The sequence below is a fragment of the Mobula hypostoma genome, chromosome 9 (genome assembly GCF_963921235.1).
Source record: "Mobula hypostoma chromosome 9, sMobHyp1.1, whole genome shotgun sequence".
Lineage (NCBI taxonomy): Eukaryota > Metazoa > Chordata > Chondrichthyes > Myliobatiformes > Myliobatidae > Mobula > Mobula hypostoma.
Window position 1 is genome coordinate 12,307,522 of NC_086105.1, and position 18,969 is coordinate 12,326,490.

At 40.9% G+C, this 18,969-nt stretch overlaps 1 long non-coding RNA gene across 1 annotated transcript; it reads right to left on the reverse strand.

The window, feature by feature from the left end:
• Nucleotides 1–264: 264 nt before the first annotated feature.
• Nucleotides 265–7,904, reverse strand: LOC134352312 (uncharacterized). Its single transcript, XR_010019369.1, has 3 exons — nucleotides 7,606–7,904; nucleotides 3,111–3,282; nucleotides 265–464 (listed from the first exon to the last, which is right to left on the reverse strand). It is a non-coding gene; the product is annotated as an uncharacterized LOC134352312 (long non-coding RNA).
• Between the last annotated feature and the right edge of the window lie 11,065 nt (nucleotides 7,905–18,969).

Genomic DNA, 18,969 nt, shown 5'->3' on the forward strand with positions numbered 1-18,969 from the left:
CAGTAATGCACTTGGAAGGAAATTAGTTCTGTCCTGTTGTTCAGCAAGTATAATTTGCTGAAATTTTAATCACTGAGGGATTACGCAGCTTTTGCAACCAGCAAAAATATTCAAATTGCAAATTAGCCTATAAAGTATGTTAATATGTTTTCAGATGTCATTAGTAAAACCTTGAAAATTATATCCGACTGAGTACTTAATGGTTTGGATCAGCCATATATCTTCAATAAGCAGTGATAAACATAAATTTAGAAGAAATGTAGTGCTGTCATTCTTTTATGAGTTGAAACCCAAAGAGAACAACCATAAACAATCTTTCATTTTAAACTCGCAAACATGAGAAAATCTGCAGATGCTGAAAATTCATGCAGCACACACAAAATGGTGGAACGCAGCAGGCCAGGCAGCATCTATAGGAAGAAGTGCAGTTGACGTTTCGAGCCGAGACCCTTCGTCAGGACTAACTGAAAGAAGAGATAATGAGCATCATTTTAAACTATTTATTCTCTATATTAAGAAGCATTCTTTTGATTTCCCCAGAGTGACATATAACTCCCACTTCAGACAAAGAGTTTCTGAAATGATTGTGTGCATACAAAGCCATGTAGATCAATTTGCTTTAGTTTACAATATAAAGTTTTTCACAAAGCAAATAGTCTCAAATTGTATTTATAGAAATGTTCATTTCACAGCTCGCTCATTAATACAGATTGTGCTGATAAATCTGTGCACATACTGAGTTCTGCCAAGTCTGAGCAGACAGCTGGGCAAATGCCAATATATGATTGCTGTTACAAATTTAAGGCTTTAAGTTTAAATGTGTTTGGAGAGGAATCAGGATAGAAGAAATTTTGCTAGAGAAATCCCATAGTCTCTAAACAATTTTTTTTTATATGGCTGGAACCGATGGGTGGGGAAAAAAGAATCTTATTCAGAGCCTCAGGCAAATAGTAATTGCGAAAGGGTCAGCGGAATACTTTCTAGGATTCCAGCCTTTTATTGTTGCAAGGGAACTCTAATTAGCTATCTGATTTAAGTATTTATTACCCGTTCAACAAATAGACATATATAATTCTGAAATAAAAGGTCAGCAAACCAGGATCTGCACATGTAGAAAAATAGCTCTTGAAGCATCATTTATATAAGCAATTCAATTTGGCTCTTTAACCAGATCAATATTAGAATGCAGCTATACAGTACATTTACATTAGTAATGCTTAAGGGTTTTTCAATTTGGTTTTAAATTGTAATACTTAGTCCCACAAACTAATCTCACTGTTTTGCAGTGTGGTTTCTGACCCCCAGCCTTCATCCTCCTGTGCTGTCCAAGTCAAGAATAGAAGTGAAACAAAAGCATGGCAGCTGTGAGGAATCTGAAAGAGTGGAACAGCTGAGCTGGCCACTGCGAAGAGAGAAAGCAGAATGACAAACCACAGCTCTAAACAAAACAACAAAGGCGGGGGGGGGGGGACGAGGGCTCAGCCTTTTGTAGTTAACTAGCCAGTGTTCTAACACAACATGGGAGGTCCTCAAAGATGAAATAAGCTCCAACAAGTATTTTGGAAAATTGAAAAACCAATGTGACAATGAAGAGCACTCAAGAAATAAAACAGCATGAAAGCATGGAAAGATGTGAGGACAAAAGCATTGGAGTGAAGCGCATTTGAATCAGCAAGGTGGAAAATCAAGATAAAATAAGTGAAAAGGCATAGAACTATTTTGCAAATGCTCAAAGTCTGTCCCAGGGTTTTGTCCTGTCTTTTCTGAATGTTTTTGGAATTAGGGTCCGTTAAGTGATCAATATTATCCAAATCCCACAGATTTAAGGAATATTTTTTATTAAACTTAGAAATGCATGTTGTTTCTGTTTTGGAGCTTGTCTCATGAGATATGAAATTATATTTAGGCAATACTAAACACAGTGATGAAGATTATAAGGAGGTAAAAACGAATAAGGGGAAAAAACAGACACGTTGCTGCTGTGGAAACATGAAGTGTCACAGTCAAATCAAAGGGAGAATTGGTGACAAAGGACATGCTAGATTATAGAGCTCGGCTCTTCTCATGAATGAGATTTCTGATTGCCTCATTTACCTTAGTCACCCTCACTGATTTATTTTTCCCTGTATATTTTTGATGAACTATCTAGCAAAAGTCATTTTCAAAGCCGAGTAATTTCTGCTGCCCACTTACTTTCATTAAGCTTTTCAAGGTACCAGGTCTCGGCTAGCTTTATTCCCACCGAGTCAGCTGAGGACACAAGATGTAAGGTGTCAAAAGTACTAACCACATTCCAGAAGGATATTCATGGGTCAGCTGGATTTTTGTGAAAATGGATAGTTTTTTGGTTATCATTTTTACCAAGACTAGTTGTTGATTAACTGATGACCAGGATAATAAGTTTTACCTTTGTTATTACCCTGGTCAATTATTTCTGCTGTGGAAAGAAAGGGCTAAGATAAACAGCTTCTGTCGCTGCAATGACATATTTCCCAACTTTCGAAATGCATCTAAAGAAATATCCAGCAAAGGACAGCTTCCATATGAAATCTGTGCCTTCCTATCAACTTTAAAAAAAGTCAGGTGAGGGCAGCAAGCATGGAGATCACCTGTGTAAGTTGTTAGAATGTAATATGTAAGTTTTTTTGAACGATGGTTTGTGCTGATTTTTCCCACGGCATTAGCAGTGAATGAATGGCTGCAATCTGATATAATGTAAAAGTGATGTGAATTAGCTGAGTATATCCTGGGAACTACACTTTGAAGTAATTTCATTTTAGTATCAGGACTCATTAACATTGTATGAGTAACGCCTGGGCTATAAGGCCCAGGCAGGTTAGATACCTCTCGGTCAATAATTGGATGTATCAATGGAGGAAAATAATTTTTTGGCCAGGTAGATGAGGGAGGATAGTAGCCAACACTTCATAATCAGGTTTAATAACTCCGGCATACGTTGTAAAACTTGTTGACTTTGCAGCAGCAGGACAATGCAAAGCACAATAATAGAAAAAAAGCTGTGAATTACAGTAAATATATATATATATATATAGTGTTCATGGGTGAAAAGTCTGTTCAGAAAACAGATGGCAGAGAGGAAGATGCTGTACCTGAATCACTGAATGTGTGCCTTCAGGCTCCTGTACCTCCTCCCCAATGGTGGCAATGAGAACAAGGCATGATCTCTTATTTGTGATCGATTCCTTAGGCTCCCACCTTCAGTTTCATATTTATTTTAGACACTTCTCATTAGGTGTCAGCTGGATGTCATCACAACACCTCCTGTGGGTCCAATACATTAAGTGGAGTAAGGAACAATATCAAGTACTAAGTGCATTGTCCAATTCAAAACACAGCCGATGGAAATACATTTCCTTTGCATGTTATGGTTTTCCCCTTTAAAGACTAGATCAAGATTTTCATTGTTCTTCCTATGCTAGAAAATTGACTTACACAACAAAAATAAGATTGGAAATGTTGCAAACTGAGTTTGGGATACCGAAAAGCTGTCCATGTGGAATGAACCCAATCTGTTTTGGCACCTGCTCAATTAAACTATGTAATGCAACCATTCACACAGGGTTTAATTGAGGCTATTTTTAAGTTTGTGTCCATTTATGTGTCTTGCAGAGCTGTTAGATTTATAGGCAAATTGCATTATTCATTATGAACTTCAACATTTCCAAAATCAGCAAATTATATTGTTTGCTGCGTGCATCTGTCTGGATTTATTTGCAGATCAGTTAAGTATCAGTCTTCCTCACAATTTAATTAGTCTATCAGACATTAATGAAAAAATTTTCAATATTCCAAATGTAATCACATTGAATTAAGTCTGCTGGTAAAGTCAGGTACAAGCTGATTGCTGCCATCCAAATGGAAATCCTTTAACATCACTACCAATGCACTATGATACAAAAAAGCAGCATATGACCATAACAGAACTTTCACCATTTGTCAGCCTTATAGAGAATAACATAATTCTTGAAAATGCATTTGATTTATGGAGCTACATTTACATTTAAGTATCATGGGTTCTAACCTTTTGGATAAATCTCTCATGTGGGCTCTGTATCAAAGGCCTTACTGAAGTCAATCCTTCGACATTAATTATTTACTGCCCATTATGCCACGATGGCAGCAATGAAGGTCCTCCATCTCTAGCGGTGGTCAGGGTTTCCTTCATCATGCCAGGAATACTGTCACACTCAGACGTAGGAGGATTTTTCATTGCTCTTTCTGTAATAATTTAGTTTTATCAGTCAGGGCTGTTAGCTCTGAGATGAGCACCTGAACCTGGACAACTGGCGGACTACTCTTAGTCTGGCCTCTAACCTTTGACCCATTTGGCATGGGTGACCCTACCAAGAGCCAAAGCACAAAGCCCTTATTCCATCCAACATAGCTCTCCAGGTCAATGAGGTATGCAAACCTCCAAACCATGACAAGCTTGTGGTGCTCTTGGAGGTTAGACATCATTAAGCAATAGAAAAATCTCCAGGGGTGATCATATATGATATAAAAGACGGTTGTAGTTGTTTGAAGTAAACCATACCACCCTAGAACATCACTCCAGGATTTCCCCTGAGCAATACTCTGTTCCAGTCCTGCTCAGTTATTTTCTCAAGGACTTTCATGGTAAGGCGAAAAATGAAGCTATTCAATAACGATTGCCCAGTGATGAACTCCATTGGCTATTTCTTAGCAAATGAAGCAGGTTGCACCTGCATGTAGCAAGGTTAGAAAGCATTCAGATACGTGCTAATAAGTAAAATGCACAACAAAGAAAATTAGTAATTCTCTTCAACAAGGGAGAGAGCTTAACTATCTACTCTTAACGTTAAATAGCATTTCCATTGCTGTATCTCCCACCATCCGTAATCTGGGAGTCACATTTGCACTAAAATTAATCAGAACCAATCATGAATGGGGGGGTGGGCGTGACACTTTATAGTACCAGGGAACTGGGTTCAATGCCTACTGTTGTCTGTAAGGAGTTAGTACGTTCTCCACATGACTACATGGGTTTCCTCCAGATGCTTCCGTTTCCTTCCACGGCCCAAAGATGTACCGGTTGATAGGTTAGCTGGTCATTGTAAATTGACCCATGACTAGGCTAGGATTAAATCGAGGGAGTGCTGGGCAGCGTGGCTCGAAGGGCCGGAAGAGCCTAGTCTGCACTGTATCTCAATAAATAAATAAATGAATTGATAGTTAGACAGATAAATGTAATTATAATGACTACAATCGTGAGTCAGAGGATGGAGATGAAAAATGACTCAGCTGACAAACCAGTGCATTTCCACTATTGACAAGGCATGTACTTGGATTAGTTAGTGCCATCAACTCTCAGGAGGCTTAACACCATTTAGTTTAAAGCAGACCTCAGGCATTCATTTCTTCCACTGCCAGCATACAGTGGGAGCTTTGAGTACCAGTTTAAATTATGCTGCAGTTATTTGCCAAGACTGCTCCAGGAGCACCTCCCAAACCTGGCGTCTACCACCATAAACTCCAGTGTTGCGGCTGGACGAGAACATTATCATCCTCATCTTCCTCTAAATTTAACTGACATCCTGGCTGGATCTTAATTTCAAATTCCCAACCCAATGATTCTGTGGGAGTGCCTTCACTCAGAAAGAGTCCAATATTTCGCGTGCCTTCACTCAGAAAGAGTCCAATATTTCACGTGCCTTCACTCAGAAAGAGTCCAATATTTCAAGATTGGAGAGCATGCCTTAGGAGAACAGGTTGAGTGAACTCGGCCTTTTCTCCTTGGAGCGACGGAGGATGAGAGGTGACCTGACAGAGGTGTATAAGATGATGAGAGGCATTGATCATGTGGATAGTCAGAGGCTTCTTCCCTGGGCTGAGATGGCAAACACAAGGGGGCATAGCTTTAAGGTGCTTGGAAGTAAGTATGGGGGGACATCAGAGATAAGTTTTTCACACAGAGTGGTGGGTGCATGGAATGTACTGCCAGCAAAAGTGGTAGAGCTGGATACAATAGGGTTTTTTAAGGGACTCTTAGGTACATGGAGCTTAGAAAAATAGGGGGCTATGCAGTAGTGAAATTCTAGGCAGCTTCTAGAGTAGGTTACATGGTTGACACAACATTGGGGTCCAGAGAGCCTGTAATGTGCTGTAGATTTCTATGTCGATGTTCTATAAGGTAACTCACTAATGCTTTCTTAAGAGGAATTAGGGATGAACAATAAATGCTTCCATTGCATAACTTACTCCAGCCATACAATCCTTCCAATCACAGTGCACAACATACCTCTTTTACATTTTAACTTAATTGCTCAATCTTTGACAACTGTGCTTTCAGCTACCAAGGCTTTGTGATCAAAAATCCACTCTCAAATGCACCTGCCTCCCTTTCACGTTATGTCTTTTATGCTGGTTTTTGCTCTTCTCATTGCTACCATCAGGAAAGAGATACAGGAGCTGAAGGCACACACTCAATGATTTAGGAACATTTTCTTCCTCCCTGCCATCAGGTTTCTGAATGAACATTGAACCCATGAACACTACCTCACTATGTTTTTGTACTATTTATTTGAATTAACTTTATATTGTAATTTACAGTTTTTATTATTATGTATTGCAATGTACTGTGGTTGCATAACAACAAATTTCACAACTGATGCTGGTGTTATTAAACCTGATTCTGAAATCAGGCCTTTTGATTACATTTTTGCCATCTACTCCTGTTTGGCTTTCTGTCAATTTTTTCATTGCTAATACTCCTAAAATTTTGTTTTTGTTTTAGTCATTGAAGGGATGGAAGCTATGGGCCAGCCAATCTTCTATCCATCTTAATATGTTGCCTCCTATATCACCAGCTTCTACTTTCTGTCATAAACATTGCCACAGCTTCTTATCAAATCTCTGGATATAAAACAGCAGTCATCACTGTTCAGATATTGGAAACAGGATCAACCCAATGGCATTAATAAGAAATTTGATAGATGCTTGACTGCAAATTAGTTGCAAGGCACTGGGAAAAGGGTAAGGGAATGGACCCAATGATATTCTTCTGCCTGGACAGATGAATTCAATGGACAGATGAATTCAATGGACAATCGTTGCCTTATGTGTCACTGCAATTCTATGATCCTTGTGATGTGGATATTATTTATGCCAGTAATAAAACAGGTTTCTCCCGCCATCCGAAGGTAGAGCGCTCCTATGAAACGGTTCGTAAGCCGAAATGTCGTAAAGTGAAGAAGCAATTACCATTTATTTTTATGGGAAAATTTTGTGAGTGTTCGCAGACCCAGAAATAACCTACCAAATCATGCCAAATAACACATAAAACCTAAAATAACACTAACATATAGTAAAAGCAGGAACGATATGATAAATACACAGCCTATATAAAGCAGAAATACTTTTCCACAATCCTTGCTGGCACTGTTCTCCGTAGCGAAAATCTCACGCAAGCGCCCTCAGCAGAAAATCTCACGCAGGCGCTGTTGGCAAAAACACTCTCTCCAGTAACCTTTAAACTATGAAGCTGCTAAATCTACCAAATAACACGTAAAAATACATAGCCGATATAAAGCAGAAATAATGTATGTACGGTGTAGTATCACTTACCGGAATCGGGACAGCGCCGAGCACACTGACGATGGTGTGTTAGGCTGAGTTGTCACAGGTTGGGGTGGTGCAGTGCCCCCCACCCTCCGGGCAGCGACCCGATCCCAATCCACGAAGCATGCAGGGGTGCAGCGGTAGCCGGGAGGCAGACAGCACGTCTTTAAGAAAAAAGCCGAAATAAAATCTCGCGCAGTTGCTTCACGTTCATTGCGCTAATGAATTTGGTTTCGATTGTTATCAGTTCTTGGTCACGGGATGCCAAAACCTCTTCAACATCATCTTCGTCAGCTTCCACAAGCCAAACTTACTTTGTCCTTACTTCGTTCACCATGATCAAAACGCTTAATTATGTCTAGTTTTACGCTAAGTGTAGCACCCTTACGAGCTCTTTCAGGCTTTTCCGATACCTTAGAACTCATCTTGCTAGCGGCTGCTCACAGGCATGTGTTAAAGCAATGCCGGCGAGAATGCAGTTCCGAATCCGGGGGAGAGCGGCTGCTCGGGGAGCGCGCTGCCTTTTATCGTGCGCTGATTTTTTTTTTGTAACAGTGAAAACACCTTCTGTTAGCGAAAACAGGGAACTACTGTAGGTCTTCGTAACAGCGAGGTTTCGTAAAGCGAACATTCGAAAAGCGGGGGACACCTATAATATTAGCAGCAAGTGTCACCACTGACAGAAAATAATAGGTATGTCAACCACAGTTTTAACACAGAACTTCGAACATAGAGCAGTACAGCACAGTACAGAGTCTTTGGCCCAAAATGTGCCAACCTTTTAACCTACTCTGAGATCAACCTCACCCTTCCCTAACACATAGCCCTCTATTTTTCATCCATGTGCCTATCTGAGAGTTTTTTTTAAATGGCCCTAATGTATATGGCTCTACCACCACCTCTAGCTGGATGTTCTATGCACCCACTACTCTCAGTGTAAAAACTTACCCCTGGCTTCACCTCTATTCTTTCCTCTAAATCACCTTAAAATTATACCCCCTTGTATTAGCCACTTCCATCCTGGGAAAAAAATCGCTGGCTGTCCACTCAATCTAAGTTTCTTAATAATTCTACCTCCTCGCTTTTATGTATAATATCTTAGTACATAAACGTTTCTCAGCTATTCACATTAAAAAAATGGATGTGACAACAAATAATATGGAAATAAATTAACGTTTCACACTAATGAAGGTGAGTTATTTATTTTGCATTCTGAAGGTGAGTTTAGGGAGGAAAGATTGTTTTACTGCACCACAATATAGTCGGTCAATTGGCACCTTGAATAGTCTTGCTCGTTAATTTCAGATTTAATGGGAAGCCTTAGCTGAGCAAGCAGCTTCTTGAAGTTTTCACATCTCATTTGTCACAGTAGTTGACACTTCTCATTACCGTATAAATGAACTTGATAAAACAACTGCCGCATTATGTGTGTATCAATCTTCAACGGATGAACATATTATTCAGGGCAACACAAACAAAATGCTGGAGAAACTCAACAAGTCATACAGCATCTATGGAGGGGAATAAACAGTCAACACTTCAGTCCAAGACCCTCCATTAGTAGCTGTAGTAAGTTTAACATTGTCAAACAGCAGATATGGAGTAAACAATGTTTTGAAATGTATATATTGTTTCAGCAATAAATAAAGAGTGACTTGAGTTTTCTTCATTTTGAAGCCGATGCATAAAGGAGAGCTGAGTGCAAGGGAAAGAATTTTGTAAATGCATTTCTTGCAATGTTGAATAATAGGTTAAAGGTGAAAGATTTAACGGGAACATGAGGGGAAATTTCTTCACTCAGAGGGTTGTGAGAGTGTGGAAAGAGCTGCCAGCTCAATTGGTGAATGCAAGCTCGATTTCAACATTTCAGAGTTTGGATAGGTACATGGATGGCAGAGGTATGGGGGACTATGCTCCCAGTGAAGGTCAGGGAGTGGGCAGTTTAAATGGTTTGACATGGATTAGATGGACTGAAGGGCCTGTTTCTGTGTTGACTCTATAAATTCAGACAATAGTCCTTTTAATGATACTAAAAATGCACCTCAGGTGTCATTCACCGTCCACTTGTGATTCCCAGTACACATTCAGCCTCATATGCCCAAGGACTTCCACTCTACATTGGGAAAAAAAAATCAAGTTGGGCTTGATTAGGTAATAGGGTTTAGGGTGAACACTGAAATATTTAAGAGAAATCTGAGGAGGAACTTCTTCACTCAGAGGGTGGTGTAAGGTGGCACGGGCTGCCAGCAGAAGGGCAGATTTTAGAAAACATTAAATGCATGAACAAGTCCTATCTACCTGCACCCACCTATGGTCCTGGTCCTGGTGCAGGTAGATAGGACCAGGCAGAAAACCAGGCCAGCGTGGACTAGATGGGTCAAATGGCCATTTTCTGTGCTGCAGTGTTCTATGTCTCCACGACTTCTTTGCCTCTGTTCAATCTCCTTAGTTTCCAGCAACACTCCACTTTAATTCTTCATCCCCTTCCATCCGTTCATGTGTGCCCTCTTACTCTCTTCCAATAAAACCCATAAACATAAGTTTGAGAAACAGATTTTCATCTTCTGATTAAATGCATTACACCACTATCAGAACTTAACACAGACCAGGTCAGAACAGGAATAGCTACTTACCTACATTCTAAAACAAATGTACTTGAGTGTGTCCCACTAACTCATTCAGAGTCTTCCCCAGTCAGCAGTCCTGGATGAACCATGAGATCTGAAACTTGCTGAGGGCCAGATCAGAGGTATTCAAGTTTGAAGACCAAGAAAGCTACAAGACGTGCAAGTATATTCTCTGGAAATCCATCTCACAGGTGAAGTGGAGATTCCAGACCAAACTGTAATCTACAAGGATGCTCAACAGATGTGGAATGGTTCGAATGCTATGACCTCCTAAAAGGTTAAATCAAGTGACATGGGTGAAAACAGGGCTTTGCTTCCCGATGAGCTCAATGCCTTCTATGCTCACTTTGACTGTCAGGACAAGGAGGAACTATCACATATTCCTACATCTCCTGATGATCCTTTTATCTCAGTACCTGAAGATGACATGCAGCTACCTTCAGGAGGGTGAATCCATGGAAAGTATCTGGACAAGACAGGGTACCTGGCCATGTACTGAAGACCTGTGATGACCAGCTGGCTGGTGTGTTCATTGACATCCTTAGCCTCTCACTTCATCTGTGTGTGGTACCCACCTGCTTCAAGCAGGCTTCAATTATACCACTGCACAAGAAGAGTGTGTTGGCCGGCCTCAATGGTGACCGACCAATTGCATTGACATCCGCAGTGATGAAGTGTTTTAAGAGGCTACTTGGATCCACTTCACTTTGGCTGCTGGGGCAACAGGTCCACAGCAGATGCTATCTCACTGGCTCTTCACGCCACCCTAGAACATCTGGACAGCAAAGATGCATAGACCAGGATGATCTTTATTGATTACAGCTCCGCATTTAATACCATCGTCCCCTCAAAGCTAATCAATAAGCTCCCAGACCTTGGCCTCAATACCTCCTTGTACAAATGGATCCTGGATTCCCTCATTTGTAGACCTCAGTCAGTTTGAATTGGCAAAAATATCTCCTCCACAATCTCCATCCGCACAGGAGCACCACAGGGATATGTACTTAGCCCCCTGCTCTACTCACTTTACACCCATAACTATGTGGAGAAGCACAGCTCCAACAGCATTCAAGCTTGCTGATGACAGTACTGTTGTGAGTCATATCAAAAGTGGTGATACATCAGCATACAGTAGGGAGATTGAAAACTTGGCTGAGTGGAGCAATAACAACTTCTCGCACAATATTAATAAGACCAAGAAGCTGAATGTAGACTTCAGGAGAGGGAAAACAGAGATCCATGAGCCAGTAATCATCAGAGTATCTGAGGTGGAGAGGATCAGTAACTTTAAATTTCTTGGTGTTATCATTTTGTAGTACCTGTCCTGGACCCAACATGTAAATACAATTGGGAAGAAAGTACAACAGCATCTCTATTTTCTCAGAAGTCTATGGAGATTTGGCATGACATCAAAAACTTCGACAAATGGATTTGGCCCAGTAAATCACACGTATATCCCTCCCCACCCTTGAGCACATCTAAATGAAATGTCGTTGTAGGAGAGCAGCATCCATCGTCAAAGATCATCACCATCCAGGACATGCTCTTTTCTTGCTGCTACCATCAGGAAGGTACAGGAACCTCAGGACAGGCAGCACTAGGTTCAAGAACAGTTACTAACCCTCAACCATCAGGCTTTTGGACAAAAAGGGATCACTACACTCACTTGCCCCATCCATTGAGATGTTCCCACAACCAGTGATCTCACTTTAAGGACTCTTCATCTTATTGACTCAAGTTCTCATTACTTATTGCTGTTTATTTAATTTTACAGTTTGTTGTCTTCTGCACTCTGGTTGATCTTTCATTGATCCTGTTAAAGTTACTATTGTATAGATTTGCTGAGTATGCCTGCAGGAAAATAAATCTCAGGGTTGTATGTAGTGATATATATGTACTCCGATAATAAAATTTATTTTGAACTTTTTGAACTTTAGGTTCTTGATTCAACCTGTACAACCCTAAACATAAATCCACAATGGATTACTACAAACAACCTTTTGCACTACCATGGACCTGTTTCTTATTGTTTTTTTAAATTAATGTCCAGTATTTCAAAGTACAAAGTTCAAGGTTAAATTTATTATTAGAGTACATACATGTCATCACATACAACACTGAGATTCTTTTTCTGTGGGCATACTTAGCAAATCTATAGAACTGTTACTATAAACTGCAAACATCAGAAACTGCTAACTGTAAACAAACTGTAGATATAAATAAATAGCGCGAAATAGCAATATAACAGAGTCCTTAAATGAGTGTAGTTATCCCCTTTTGTTGAAGAGCCTGATGGGTGAGGGGTAGTAACTGTTCTTGAACCTGGTGATGCAAGTCCTGAAGCTCTTGTACCTTCTACCTCATGGCAGCAGCGAGAAAAGAGCTTGGCCTGGTTGGTGAGGATTTTTGTTGATTGATGCTGCTTTTCTATGGCAAAGTTTCATATAGATGTGCTCAGTGGTTGGGAGGGTTTTACCTGTGAAATACTGTGCCAAATCCATTACCTCTTGTAGGATTTTCTGTTCAAAGGTATTAGTGTTTCCATACCAGGCTGTAATGCAGCCAGTCAGCACACTTTCCACCACACGTCTCTGAAAGTTTGCCAAGGTTTTCAATGACATACTAAACCTCTGCAGACTCCTGACTAAGCGAGGCACTGTTGTGCTTTCTTCGTAATAATATTTGTCTGATGGGTTCAGGACAGGTCCTCTGAGATAGTGACACTCAGGTATTTAAAATTACTGACCCTTTCCACTTCTGATCCTCTGATGATTTCTGGCTCATGGACCTCTGATTTCCCTCTCTGGAGGTCTACAATCTGTTCCTCGGTCTTATTGACATTGAGTGAGAGGTGGTTGTTATTACACCACTCAGCCAAGTTTCCAATCTCCCTTCTGTATGCTGATTCATCATTCCCTTTGATACAGCCCACTACAGTGGTGTCCTTGGCAAACTTGTATATGGTGTTGGAACTGTACTTAGCCACACAGTCATAGGTGTAAAATAAGTAAAGCTGGAGGTGATGGAGATTGTGGAGAAGATGTTTTTGCCAATCTGAACCGATTGGGGTCTGCAAGTGAGGAAATCCAGGATCAAATTGCACGAGGGGGTAATGAGGCCCAGGTCGTGGTGTTCACTGATTAGTTTTAAGGGGATTGTGGGGTTAAATGCTGAGCCGTAATCAATAAAGAACATCCTGATGTCTGCATCTTTGCTGTCCAGATGTTCCAGGCTTGTGTGAAGAGCCAGCGAGATAGCATCTGCTGTAGACTTGTTGCTTTGGTAGGCAAATTGGAGCGGATCCATGGTCTCTTTCTCTCTCTTTCTTCACAGTACTGTATAACTTTTGTCTAATTCATATTCTGTGTTTTGTTTGTAGCTACAGTACATGCCTGCGATGCTGTTGCAAGCACATTTTTCATTGTACTTGTACTTCACAGTATTTGTGCACATGATAATATATTTGACTTAACTGAATCAACAATTTAGGACAAAGGGTCATCAATTGTAAAATTTATTTGACTTTTACCCTCTTCACAAATGTCCTCTGACCTGCTGATATTTCCAATTTTATTACTTTATTTCAAAATTACAGGTACTGCTGACTTTTGATCTCACATTTCCAGAACTGTTTGATTTTCCCTCATCTCATTCACTTCTTCTATTTACGTTTCCTTTGTTCTTCCTCGTCCTGCACCTTGTGTCTTGAACTCCTCCCTATCACAGACAATAAGAATCCTAATCAGGTTTAGTATTACTGGCATATATTGTGAAATTTGTTGTTATGCGGCAGTAGTACATTGTAATACATAGTAATAAAAACTGTGAAAAAAGTAGTGAGGTAGTATTCATGGTTTCATTGTCCACTCAGAAATCTGATGGCAGATGGGAAGAAGCTGCTCTTGAATGTGTACCTTCAGGCTCCTGTACGTTGTCCTTCCTCTCTTCATCAATCCCTATCTCTACAACTGAAATTGTTTGATTTCTGACTTTTCCTTGTTTTTTCAAGTGAACTCTAACTTTAAATCTATTTCTATCTTCACAGAGCTTGTCCAATTGACTGATTATTTTGTTTCATAAAAGCTAAAACTATTTTCGACTACAGGTTGAGTACCCCTTATCTGAAATGCTTAGGGCCAGAAGTGTTTCAGATTTTGGATTATGGAATATGCTTTCTAATGAGATAGCTAAGGATCGCCGTAATTCCTGACTCAGAATTTATGCATTACCAGTAGCAGTCTTTGTCTCACACATACATACTGAGCAGCAAAAATTATGACATATCATTAAAATAATGAAAATACAATGTGTACAGGGTGACAAAAGCAGCACGGCAGCATCGGGAGAATACCTGAATCAGATGGTGAACAACAACGAACAATGCCAGGCATGAGGAAATCTGCAGATGCTGGAAAATCAAACAACATACATCAAAGTTACTGGTGAACGCAGCAGGCTAGGCAGCATCTCTAACTGAAGGAACAGTGAGTAAGAGATTTGAAAGTAGGAGGGGGAGGGGGAGATCCAAAATGATAGGAGAAGACAGGGGGGGGGAGGGATGGAGCCAAGAGCTGGACAGGTGATTGGCAAAAGGGATATGAGAGGATCATGGGACAGGGGGCCGAGGGAGAAAGAAAAGGGGGAGGGGGGGAAAAACCCAAAGGATGGGCAAGGTGTATAGTGAGAGGGACAGTGGGAGAACAAGGAGAGAGAGTAAAAGAATGTGTGTATATAAATAAATAATGGATGGGATACAAGGGGGAGGTAGGGCATTAGAGGAAGTTTGCGAAGTCAATGTTCATGCCATCAGGTTGTAGGCTACCCAGACGGAATACGAGGTGTTATTCCTCCAACCTAAGTGTGGCTTCATCTTTACAGTAGAGGAGGCCGTGGATAGACGTATCAGAATGGGAATGGGACGTGGAATTAAAATGTGTGGCCACTGGGAGATCCTACTTTCTCTGGCGGACAGAGTGTAGGTGTTCAGAGAAACGATCTCCCAGTCTGCATCGGGTCTCGCCAATATATAGAAGTTCACATCAGGAGCACCGGACGCAGTATATCACCCCAGCCGACTCACAGGTGAAATGTCGCCTCACCTGGAAGGACTGTCTGGGGCCCTGAATGGTGGTAAGGAAGGAAGTGTAAGGGCATGCGTAGCACTTGTTCCGCTAACAAGGATAAGTGCCAGGAGGGAGATCAGTGGGGAGGGATGGGGGGGACGAATGGACAAGGGAGTCGCATAGGGAGCGATCCCTGCGGAAGGGGCGGGGGGGGCGTAGGGAAAGATGTGCTTAGGGGTGGGATCCCGTTGGAGGTGGCGGAAGTTACGGAGAATAATATGTTGCACCCGAAGACTGGTGGGGTGGTAGGTGCGGACAAGGGAAAGCCTATTCCTAGTGGGGTGGCGGGAGGATGGAGGGAGAGCAGATGTACGTGAAATGGGGGAGATGCGTTTGAGAGCAGAGTTGATGGTGGAGGAAGGGAAGCCCCTTTCTTTAAAAAAGGAGGACAATGCCAGGCTTTCAGTCTCCACTAACAATGCCGTGTTTTGAGTAAATGTTTGCGGTACACTGTATTTGTATTTTACTTTTTTAAAGTTTGATGTAAGGTATAACAACAATCAGTATCTTAGACTTGTTCTGGTGTTAGATTTTTATCAGCAACAATCCTGGCAAACTCATCAATGAATTTCTCTTCTGCTTCATGTACAGCAGATGCCTTATCATCACAAATCTTTTAAAAAAGCAATGCTGTGCCTTTCCTTAAATTCCTGCAATCATTCTGCTGAGTATTCACAACTACCTTCAATTTTTGTTTTTATCATGATAGATATTTGCTTGTTTCATGATCAGCATAATGTTAAGTGTTCACTCTGACACTGTCGAATTCACTCTTCCAAGGCACAATTGGGATTTTTTTTTGTTTTAACCAATGTTTGTCTACTTTTCATTTACTTCTGTTCATTACATATGCCAGGTCAGTTCTCAAAACTGTCTGTGGTGCACAGAGACCTGTGTATTGCCTGGGAACTTTTTCATCGCCTTGTGGAATTTTCTTGTTTGTGACATCATGTCAGCGCTCCAAAAAACTTCAGATTTCAAAGGCTTTTGGATCTTGGATTTTCAGATAAGGGTACTCAAACTGTATTGCAGATTGCATTACTTTTATGCTTTTCCTACACAGAAATGTCTAGCCTGCACTCTGAAAGGGTCCAAGAAGATATGATTCGCTCAAGATCGTATTGCCATACAAAGCAATCACAAATACAGATCAACATATTTTGTTTTCTCGAGGGATATTTAAGCATTACTGGCAGTGATTTTTATATTGGATATTTATTGGAATTGTATCCTTGCCCTGTATATTTTTCCAAGCAAAGGAAAAGAGCCTGAATGTGAGAAAATAGTCTGTGTGTGTCACAGAAGCATGAAATTAAGGTGAAGCACTCTTCGAGAATCAAACCTGTTTGGGGTTATAATAGGAAATTTAATCACTAGCCTCCCATACCACTTTTCTGTTTCACAAACTTCATTCATTGGTTACCTGGCTGCTCGCTTCTGAGAACACATGTAAACACAGGCCAATTGGAGGACACTGTGAGCTGATTGGATGGTTACTGATTAGTGAACTATTTTTCCAGTCTTCAGCTTGATTTGGATCTAATAAAAGAAACTGTTAAGGAAATTTGATAAAGAAACCTACATACGTTTTAAAGTATTCCATGATTAGGGTACATAAGGTTACTTTGTAACTCCAGGCCAAATATTAAGAGTTGTTTCTCTTTTTTATTTTATACTAAGCTGGATTTTGGCAGTTGATGAATATTCCTTGTTAAAAGGGATCTAACTGGCTAATAGACTGAAAATATCAGAAAATAATAGTTCCACTGCCCACAATTTTCCATCCATTAGCAAGTGATCTGCTCTCAAAATGTTAAATAGTAATAACATCAACCAACATTAAAACAAACGTTTATCCAGTAAGTTCTTTTTGACCGAGTGAGGAAGGCACTAATTATATGTTTTTTAACAAATAAGACATTGAAGTATGATCAAAATATCCTTTAGATTAAATCAATCTGTGATGTCTGTCCATATTATAATCCATGATTTATTCACAAATCAAGTCTCTTGTCATCTACACCAGTGTTGGTGTAATGAAAAACTTGCTTGTAGCAGCACCATAGGCACATGTGTACAAACATCACGCAGAATATAAACTATACATAAATTACACAAGGTTGTGAAGAGAGAGAGGAATAAAAGACGGAAAAAGCACGACAGTGTAAAACAAAGAAGATGCAATCAGACAAAAGGTAGAGCCATATTTCATCTGAATGTCCCATTGCTGAGATAGTGTTAGGCTTGTGCAGGTTTGTTCAAGAAGCTGATGGCTTTCAGAAAGCAGTTGTTCCTGAAGGTGGTCGTGTGGGACTTCAGGCCTCTGTAGCTCCTGCAAGAATAGGGCATGATATGTGTAACAACCTTTGCCCCCACTGACTCCCTTTGCCTAAGGTGAATAGCCGTCGACCCCGCCAAACAGTGCAAATGCTTTGGTGTGGATAAGGTGTGAGTTGCCCAATGATCAGCCACGACACAAATATGAAACAATATACAAAGTGCGAGTAAAGAATTATACTTTATAGCAAATTTTGATGATGGGTTAGTAGCAGCAACTGAAAGAAAAGGCACCACATAAGTAACTTATCAGTCTCGTGCACATAATAGTTTAATACGTTGGAGCTCACGCCTCCGATTCCATCCACAACGTCCTTCCGAGACTCCGGCCACCCTCCGAACCCTCGAGGTCCAGTATCCGCCGCCCTGGAACCGCTGTCTGTTCCTTACACGTCCATCCTCTCTGCTCGCCTCCCGAAAAAGCCCGCGCTCCTCAACTCAGCACACATATACAAGATAAGAGAACATGACTTCCATTGGCTAACAAATGAATACAGTTTCCATTATCACATTGTATAACCCAAACATTGCTGTTACAGAGAACCCCTTGCTCAGCAGTTAACAGTACGAGAAGCCATTTTAATATAACACCTCAGAGAAGCCATTTTGGTAATAAGCGATTAACAGTTAACAGTCTGCAGAGTATTACTGAGAGCCGGACATATGAATGGTGAGGAACCTTGACAATCATTATCACCTTTCTGGGCAGCACCTCCTGTTGACGCTCTCAATGATGGGAAAGACCATACCCACGATGGACCAAGCTGTATCCACTACTCTCTGAAGCTTATTGCATTCCTGTGTATTAGAATTGCTATGTTAGGCCACGATGCAACCAGTCAGATACTTTCAACAGTGACACCTTGTTGATAACTTAAAACAGGTGGTTGCCTGTCATGTCCGATGATGACAGAAAATCTGTGCGAGAGAGTTTTTAAAGTGGAGAAGCCATTGCAGAGGCGCAGTTCCACTCTGTCAACCTCAGAAGTCCGGGTCCAATGGCATGAACAAGTATCACAAACTGAGTTCTTGTTTGGTTGCAGTGAATGGCCATGATGACTTCAGTGCCTTGACATGCCCTTCGCTCTCCATGGAGCGTTGCAGTGCTGTCTTCCTGGCTGTTAGATCTCATTGTCGATCTCATCCAGAGCTGACTTCGCATGCTCGGACAGGCATGTCCCTATCTCACTGGGGTATGAGGCTTCTGGCGACCCTCGCCTGGTTTAACTCACCTGTTGAAGCAGTGTACTGGGTTGTGGTGGCTGTGGCATGCAAACAGTTAC